The 9,325-nt window shown below is 46.0% G+C and overlaps 1 long non-coding RNA gene across 1 annotated transcript; it reads right to left on the bottom strand.

Moving 5' to 3' along the window:
- Positions 1–4,187: 4,187 nt before the first annotated feature.
- On the bottom strand, positions 4,188–8,305 carry LOC309396761. The gene is made up of 3 exons (XR_014176155.1): positions 8,186–8,305; positions 5,914–6,033; positions 4,188–4,615 (listed from the first exon to the last, which is right to left on the bottom strand). It is a non-coding gene; the product is annotated as an uncharacterized lncRNA (long non-coding RNA).
- Between the last annotated feature and the right edge of the window lie 1,020 nt (positions 8,306–9,325).

Genomic DNA, 9,325 nt, shown 5'->3' on the forward strand with positions numbered 1-9,325 from the left:
GATTCATATTTTTTTTTACTACTGGTTCTGTGGCTTGGTGGCCTTGGCAGGGGAAGGATACTGCAAAATCCCCATTCCCTCCCGATCAGCTGGGACTCGGGAGGCAGAGAAGAGGTGGGGGTGGGGCCAGTCAGAGGTGGTATTTGCCGGTTCTCCAAACTACTCAAAATTTCCGTTACCGGTTCTCCAGGAGTGGTCAGAACCTGCTGAATCCCACCTCTGCTCAGGACCCTTGTTCAATTATCTGGGTTAAGGCCAGAGGAAGGCCAACTGATGCCCCAACAATGGCAGCCCTCAATGGAAGAAATTTCTTTTGTAACAATGGAGATTAAAGTTGAATATAACGGATAAAGACAATGAGAAAAAGACCAAAAAGAGAAAAAAAAAGCTGATCCAGGCTAAACCGGGAGCAACACACCTCTGGCCATGAGTGTGGCAAATTCTCTCTTGAGTTGAATATTTTTCAATGATGTTTGGTCTACTCTGACTCTACAGCTCCTTTTTTCCCCCAGCAAACCACTCCATCTTTGAGCATTTCTCAAGGCTTTTCACTGCCCTAGGCAGTGCAAGTGGTCAGTGTGGAGGACCCTCCTTAGCTCCACTGACCTTCTCCCCACCCCCACCCCCCGAGGAGACCCGACCATACCTGCAGTTAGGAGGACGGAGAAGAAGAAGAGCCCCAGCACAAGCTGCATGACGATGAGTTGCGTGAGATGTTAAAGAAGGAAATCTGTTCTTGAAGGAATACAAGAGTGTGGCCAGGAGGGTCTACAAAGCAACACACAAGACATCTGTGCGCTCACGCACGCACGCGCGCGCACACACACAAATATGAAACACTGTTTTATTACCCATGAAAATTCAAAGTTGTCTCTGATTATTACTGTGGTGTCTACCTTCTGCACAGACTTTGGAGGTCAATTCGCCTTCCAGAGTGGCAATAAGGTAACCTCTCCAAGGAATACTTATTTGTTTTAATGTAATTTTTTAGTGGCTTGTTTGTTTGTTCACATCTCGCCTTTGCTATCTGTACAAATAACACAAGGGAGTGAGCATACCTAATATTCCTTTTTCCTCTTATTTTCCCCACTGTGATCTGTGAAGGACAGTTGGAGAGAGATAGAGAGAGAGGGGGGGGGGAGAAAGAGAGAGGGAGAGAGGGAGGGAGGGAGGGAGGGAGAGAGAGAAACTGGTACAAAATAATCCAACTGACTTTTGTGCCTAAGACGTGGCTAGAATTCAGAATTCACTGCCTCTTTGGTGATTGGCCCAACGTCACCCAATCAGCTATCATACCTATGATGGGCCTAGAAGTTTTAGCATCATGTCTTAATCACTACACCTCTCTCTCTCTCTCTCTCTCTCTCTCTCTCTCTCTCTCTCTCTCTCTCTCTCTCTCTCTCTCCTGCCCTCCCTCCCTCCCTCCCTTTCTCTCTCCCCCTCTGTCTCTCCTTTCCTCCTTCTCTCCCCCTCCCTCCTTCCCTCTCTCACCCCCTTTCTCCCTCTCTCCCACCCCCTTCTCCCCCTCCCTCCCTCTCTCTCTGAAAGAAACATGTTGGAAGCAATCTGCCTCTCCTTCCACTTTCTTTCGATGGAAGTGCCTTCTGTGCATGTACAGAGGACACTGTCGGGGTTTCCCCCAACCTGATACTAAGCTGAGGAGGCAGCTTTTAGAAATGCACATTTGGCAATCCATTCAAGACAGAATATTTTGAACCAAGGCAGAATTAGGCAGAATGGTAGCATCAGCCCCCACTCAAGATCCAAACCAGGAAAGCCATGAAGACACAAGAGGAATAGCCCAACACCCTTTCAGGGCACAAGCTTCCTCATTACATCATCTCAAAGAGCCCTGGCTTCAACCAAACGTAACTCAGGCATCCTACAAAGTTAGCTCTGACCCCTGCATAGCCCCATGGGAGTCTGACAACCAATAGAATACATGATCTTGCACAGGAACAGGAAGCTCAAGGGCAAGGCCCAAGAGAGGGTATAAATACCTCTCCCTCTCCACTCCGTGCAGTCAGCTGCCCAGGACCTCAAACTCATGTGGTCCTCCTGTCCCTCCATAAGCCATCTTTCCAATCAGCCTCCATGTTTCCAGAGTCTTTCCACTTGGAATGAACCGTTTGGATATTTCTTCCAACCATGATTTCATATTAACAATCCTTTACTTCCAGTATCAACCAACCCCAATAACTTTTGCTGGAATTGGAATTTTTATTCCCAGAGGGTCTTGCACGACTGCAGTCCTTCCTTTTACAAACCCAAACATCCAGAGCATTGGGGGGCAATCTGTGGACTCAGTAAACTGCTTAGAGAGAGCTCTAAGGCACTATGAAGCGGTATATAAGTCTAAGTGCTATGGCTATTGCTATCTCCTTCCCTCCCTCTGCCCCAAACCTCCTGTCCACTCTGCCTCTTCGCTCAGCTTTTATAACCAACTTTTATAACCAATAGCTCCTGAGCTAGCTTTTATAACTAACTTTTATAACCAACCATTCCTGAGCTAGCTTTTATAACTAACTGTTCCTGAGCTAGCCAAGGAGAGGCTTCCAAGAGACCGGGCAAGAAACTTTTATGGAAGGAAGAAATTTACGATTTATGGTTTTGATGATTTTGATGAGGTAGATTATAGAAAGAAGAAAGTTGTGATTTGAGAATAAGTTGGTACGTGGACCTATAATTGCTGTGAACGAGGTCAGAAAGTACGTCTTTGTATTCTGTTCTCTTTTGATCTCACCTTGTTTTCCTCTCTTGCCATTTTAGCTTTCCCTTTGATTTCTTTCCTTCTCTGTTCTTTATATGAATTTTATTGGTGTCGATTTTCCATCTTAAAACCCGTAATAAAATTATATGGGCGTATTTTTTAAAAAATGGCCTTCTCAGCCATTTTTGGGTGGCCTCTGTCTTCCTCAATCTTGGGTCCTCTGCCTGGGAGTTCCATGGTCCTGCGTAGAATCCGAGCTGCTTTTAGCTCTTCTGGATGGAATATTGTGATGTTGTTCCCAGGATCTTTGGGAGACATTCTCCCAGCCAAAAAGTCACAACCTTAAGTTTTCCTGCCAGCACTTGCATTCCCCCTTCTCTCTGTTTCTCTCTCTTTCCCTCCTCCCTCTCTCTGCCTCTCTATTTCTCTCTATTTCCCTCCGCTCTCTTTCTCTTTCCCTCCCTCTCTCTTTCTCTCTCCCTCCTCTCTCCATCTGTTTTTTTCTTTCCCCCCTCTTTTTCTCTCTCTCCCCCCTCTCTGCCTCTCTCTCTTTCCCTCCCTCTCTCTATTTCTCTCTCTCTCTTTCCCTCCCCCTCTCTGCCTCTCTTTTTCTCTTTTTTCCTTCCCCCTCTCTCTCCCTCCCTCCCTCCCTCCCTCCCCCTCTCTCCCCTGTCTGTGTGTGTGTGTGTGTGAGAGAGAGAGAGAGTGGGGGAGGGAGGGAGATACAATAATACAATACAATAGTAGAGTTGAAAGGGACCTTGGAGGTCTTCTAGTCCAACCCCCTACCTAGGCAGGAAACCCTATACCGTTTCAGGCAGATGGCTATCCAACATCTTCTTAAAGATTTCCAGTGTTGGGCCATTCACAACTTCTGGAGGCAACTTCTGTTCCACTGATTAATTGTTCTAACTGTCAGGAAGTTTCTCCTCAGTTCTAAGTTGCTTCTCTCCTTGATTAGTTTCCACCCATTGCTTCTTGTTCTACCCTCAGGTGCCATGGAGAATAGTTTGACTCCCTCTTCTTTGTGGCAACCCCTGAGATATTGGAACTGAGATTTAATAAGCACACCTTTTGCCAGCACAAACCCCTACATGCGTCCCTGAGGCTTTCTTTTTTTAATCAGAGACCACTAGGAAACTCTGGGTCTGTAAACCAAACTGGAAACAAGAAAAATAATTCATGGAGTTGCTCTCAGCATCGAGATGGCATAAATAGAACAAAATAAAAGAAGCAACTGGTCAATAAAAGAGCATATAAGGGTTGGAAAATCAAACCTCTCAGTCCGACGGGCAGTTTTCTACATTTGATATACAAATAAATAAAAGTAAATATAAATCCAGGTATCAGATCAAATCAGGAGGAAGGCAAGCAATATCAGGAGAAGCGCAAATTATATCTATCCCCGTAGAATTTTGAAAAAGGTGGATTTTTTCCCCCCTATCCCAAATCAAAACAACCAGGCAATGACTGGAATTCAATTTTGTATTGTTTTCTCTTTGCACTGTGGTTTTCTTCCAACACACAAGGCTACTGATTAAATTTCTGCCTGCTTAACTGGTTCCCAGTTAGGGAATTATAGAAACAGATGACTAACATCCAAGAGCTGCCCAATCAGCTGGATATATAGGCCAACAAAAAGGGGACAATTTCTTGGGTGGAAGGAAGAGCTTTAGAAGAGAAGCTTCATCAGGAGGAGCCCAAGGAAGGCTGGGAAGAAGGATGCAAAGGAGGGAGGGGCTCTGCTGCAGGTAACATCTTTAATAGCAGCCCCAATTTGAAAACTAGGAATAATATCTGTCGTATTTGATAACGGGTTGGGTAAAATGTCCCCTTTCTGTTCTTGTAGTTTCTGGCACACATCTTTCCGACTGCAACTTTTCATGACGGTTACGATTTTCACCACTGGAGGAGGAGGAGAAATAATAGCAAGAGCACTTAGACTTATATACTGTTTCACAGTGCTTTCCAGCCCTCTCTAAGTGGTTTACAGAGCCAGCCTCTTTCACCCAACAATCTGGGTCCTCATTTGACACACCCCCGAAGGACAAAAGGCTGAGTCAACCTTGAGCCTGGTGAGATTCGATCTGCCAAATTGCAGGCAGCCGGCAGGCAGCAGCAGAAGCCTGCAGTACTGCACTCTAACCACTGTGCCACCGTGGTAAATGTCACTGATTAGAGCCGTCCCTCAGAGCTAATGCAATTCAGGGTTTCCAAAACGATCTACACCAGAGTTCCCTAAACATCCTGGCTTTGCGGAACAGCGAGGGGGTGGAAGAGAGGGGATGGGTTCTGCAGTCCGCTGCTCACTCGCTTCTCAGAAATGAGGGGATGCACCCTTGTGCTCCGCTACCCCTTCCACGTCCCGCTTCTGAAAAGCACAAAGCTTGGTAGTGCACTGCAGCTCAGAGAATTGGGGACTCCTGATCTACATAACCAGGCTCACAATAACCTACTTCAAATCCATTAGGTCAGGGGTATCAAACTCAAGGGCCGTGGGCTGGATCAGGCCCGCGGGGTGCTTAGATCTGGCCCGTGGACCACCCTAGAAACAGCAAACGACCAGCCCGTGGGGCCTCTACCAGTGAAAATGGAGCTTGGGAGAGCCACACTCCGTTTTCAGCCACAACGACCTCCCAGGCTGCGTTTTCACTGGCAGAGGGCTGCGGGAAGATCCCACAGCCCCACTACAGCAGAGGTGAAATCAAAAAAACTTTTACTACCAGTTCTGTGGCTGTGGCTTGGTGGGCCAGGCAGGACAAGGATACTGCAAAATCTCCATCCCCACCCTGCTCTGGGGACCAGCCAAAGGTGGTATTTGCCGGTTCTCCAAACTACTCAAAATTTCCGCTACTGGTTCTCCAGAACCTGTCAGAACCTGCTGGATTTCACCCCTGCACCACAGGTGCTCCTGACATGAGTGACATCAAGCTGGCCACATCCATCCTGCCCACCCCCCTGTCCCTCTCCCGAGGCCAAACACAACCCTGATGAAATTGGGTTTGACTCCCCCTGCATGAGGTGAAGGCCAATGTCTCTGTAGAAGTTTGTAATGGTGGGGAAAGAAGCAGCAAAGAGAAGACGAGGATGATGGCTGGGCCTTTTTTTCAGTGGTGATGGAGGCATTGTTGGAAAACCTGAAGGAACATCACCAATGCGGTGATCACAGGATCCGTCTGATTTATGCGGCATGCCTTACTCACGTATTGTCGTTTCAGTCGTCATAGTCATACAGGTTGCATTCTCATAGGGACATTCTTTCATTGAACCAGAGCATGTTTCTGAAACGGGTGTTGCACAATGTTCACACATCAAGGAATTGCCTGGAGAAGGGAGGGAAAGTGGGAAGAGCTAAGGACATAGGATAGGGATGGGGTCCCAGAGACGCTTTCGATATTACAGAACCAAGACTTTTGCTTTTTTTTTTTAACCATGCAGATTAAAGTTGAACATAACGGAAGAAGACAATGAGGAAAAAGACCTGACTGAAATGAAGGGTGGCAGTAAAATAATCAAGGGCACTATGACTAGGAGAGAAATTTTCCTTATGACCCTAAAGCCCATAAAGCCCAGGGCTAACCTGGTCATAAGAAAGGAGCGTGGATGTGGTAGATCCTCCCCTGACGTAAGTACTTCCAATAAACCTTAATCTATTCCGATGTAACACCCACTTGTGTAAAGCAGAGAATGTGGAAAAGCACTGACGAAAGTGAAGACTGGTAATGTTGGAAGAAATGCCCATATGGGTTCAGTTCCAAGTGGGGAAAAAGACACTGAAAACACGGAGGCTGATTGGAAAGATGGTTTATTAAGGATGAACATGCCTTGAAGATCTTGGGCGAAGAAAAAAAGGGAAGAGATGCTGAGCGTGCCTTGGTTTTATCCCCCTCTGGGCTTTTGAATTTGAGCTTGTATTCTGATTGGTTGACAGACTCCCATGGGGCCATGCCGGAGTAGCTGTAGGTTGTCCCAAACTTGGTTGAGCCTTGCTAGGTGATGTAATCTTCCCAGGTGTCATGTGGGTTCTGTTGCTAGATGCCTTTGTTGGATCTTGGGTGAGGGCATTTGCCTATGAATAGACTTAGCTATCTCTTAATCAGAAATTTCCTGACAGTGAGACCAATTAATCAGTGGAACAACTTGCCTCCAGAAGTTGTGAATGCCCCAACACTGGAAGTCCTTAAGAAGATGTTGGACAACCAATTGTCTGAGGTGGTGTAGGGTTTCCTGCCTAGGGAGGGGGTTGGACTAGAAGACCTCCAAGGTCCCTTCCAACTCTGCTATTGTAAAGTGCTAATATGTGCTGTGGGCTAAGGAGGAGAGTGGGGCTATTAAGAGTGAGTCTGCTTTCTGCCAAAAAAAAAAAAGCATGTTTCTCCATTTCTCATCCAGGGAAATATAATATTCTGCCTTCCTAATATTTCCTAGAATATTTCTAGGAAATATTAGAAGGGTGTGTGTGCTAACTTCCTACAGTAATAAAATATTTAATAGAATAGAATAGAATAAAACAGAACAGAACAGAACAGAACAGAACAGAACAGAACAGAATAGAATAGAATAGAATAGAATAGAATAGAATTCTTTATTGGCCAAGTGTGATTGGATACACAAGGAATTTGTCTTTGGTGCAGATGCTCTCAGTGTACATAAGAAGAATAAAATACATTCATCAAGAATCATAAGGAACAACACTTAATGATAGTCATGGGGTACAAATAAGCAATCAGGAAACAATCAATATCAATACAAATCGTAACGATGCAAGCAATAAAGTTACAGTCCTGCACTCGTAAGTGGGAGGAGATGGGCGACAGGAATGATGAGAAGACTAATAGTAATAGTAATGCAGACTTAGTGAATAGTTTGACAGTGTTGAGGGAATTATTTATTTATCAGAGTGACGGCTTTCGGGGGGAAACTGTCCTTGTGTCTAGTTGTTCTGGTGTCTAGTGTCATTTTGAGGGTAGGAGTTGAAAGAATTTATGTCCAGGATGTGAGAGGTCCGTAAATATTTTCACGGCCCTCTTTTTGACTCATGCAATGTACAGGTCCTCAATGGATGCAGGTTGGTAGCAGTTGATTAATTAATTAAGGACGTGTAAATAGGGAGGAAATCTCTGTGGGGTCTCCTTTTCCTTGATGTCCTAAAAATGTGCTCCTTTTGTTTAATGGTTCTTCCAGGGATAACATGATCATATGAAACATGGCCGTGAGTGTGGCAGATCCTGGCCGGGAAGGATGCAAGTGGCGACCGCGTGACTGCAATCCTTGTAAATAAATGTGAGGTAAAGACTTTTCAATGATTGTTGGTCTGTTTCATTGTTTTCCACCAAATCACTCCATCTTTGAGCACTTCGCAAGGCTTTTCACAGCCCTAAGCGACCCCTTGCAAGTGGTCAGTGTGGAGGACTCTCCTTAGCTCCACTGACCTTCTCCCCTCCTCACCCCCCAGGAGGAACCCCTTGACCATACCTGTCATCAGAAGGACGGAGGAGGAGAAGAGCCCCAGCAGATGCTGCTGCATGATGATAAGTCAGGCACGGAGGTTTTAAAAAATGATATCTTCTTGAAGGAACACAAGGGTGTGGTCAGGAGGTTCTGCAAAACAACACACAAGGCATCACCCCCCCCCCCCACACACACACAGATATGAAACACTGGACACTGTCAGGGTTCCAACTGATGCCCTAATAAAAGCAGGAGCCTCAAGCAACGTTTCAACAAAAACCTAGTTGTTCATTAGGAGCGCCATGTTGGCATGGACCAAGTAAAGCCAGCTTTGGTTCCACCCAATTCACCCCTGGCCCTGTTCCCCCCTCCCTGCTAGGTGTGCCATCAGTCACATTCCCCAAATGAAGCAATTTCGTGGGTTGTAGAAGTCACTCCCTCTGGCCAGTTGTGGGTTTCCGTGGAGATGGCCTTGACTTTGGTGGGCTACGATGTGTTTTGTTTTGACTGAGGTGCGAATTCCTCAATGCAGCTGTGAGGCGCGATTTCCCATCACCCTGCCTATGGCAACTCGGGAGCAGGTCAGGAAAGCTTTGCAAGTTGACAGACTCCTTCCCCAGACAAAGCGAGGTACCTCACCCCTGGAAGCTTTAGACAAACTCTTTTACAAGAACTCAACAGTGTCCAAAGGCAGCCAAAAAAGCCAATGCAATCCTAAATTGCATCAACAGAGGGATACAATCAAAGTTAAGTGAGGTACTAATACCACTCTATAAAGCCTTAGTAAGACCACACCTAGAGTACTGCATTCAGTTTTGGTCACCACACTATAAAAAAGATGGGGAGACTCTAGAAAGAGTGCAGAGAAATGCAACCAAGATGATTAGGGGACTGGAAGCCAAAACATACGAGGAGCAGTTGCAGGAACTAGGCATGGCTAGTCTAGTGAAGAGAAGGACCAGGGGAGACATGATAGCAGCCTTCCAAAATTTGAGGGGCTTCCACACAGAGAATGGTGTCAAGCTATTTTCCAAAGCACTTTAAGGCCAGAATAAGGGATGGAATAATGGATGGAAACTGACCAAGGAGAGATTCAACCTAGAAATAAGGAGAAAACTTTTGACAGTGACAACAATCAACCATATAGAACAGAAGTTGCCTTCA

The sequence above is a fragment of the Natrix helvetica genome (assembly GCF_964273705.1).
Source record: "Natrix helvetica genome assembly, chromosome: 9".
NCBI lineage: Eukaryota > Metazoa > Chordata > Lepidosauria > Squamata > Natricidae > Natrix > Natrix helvetica.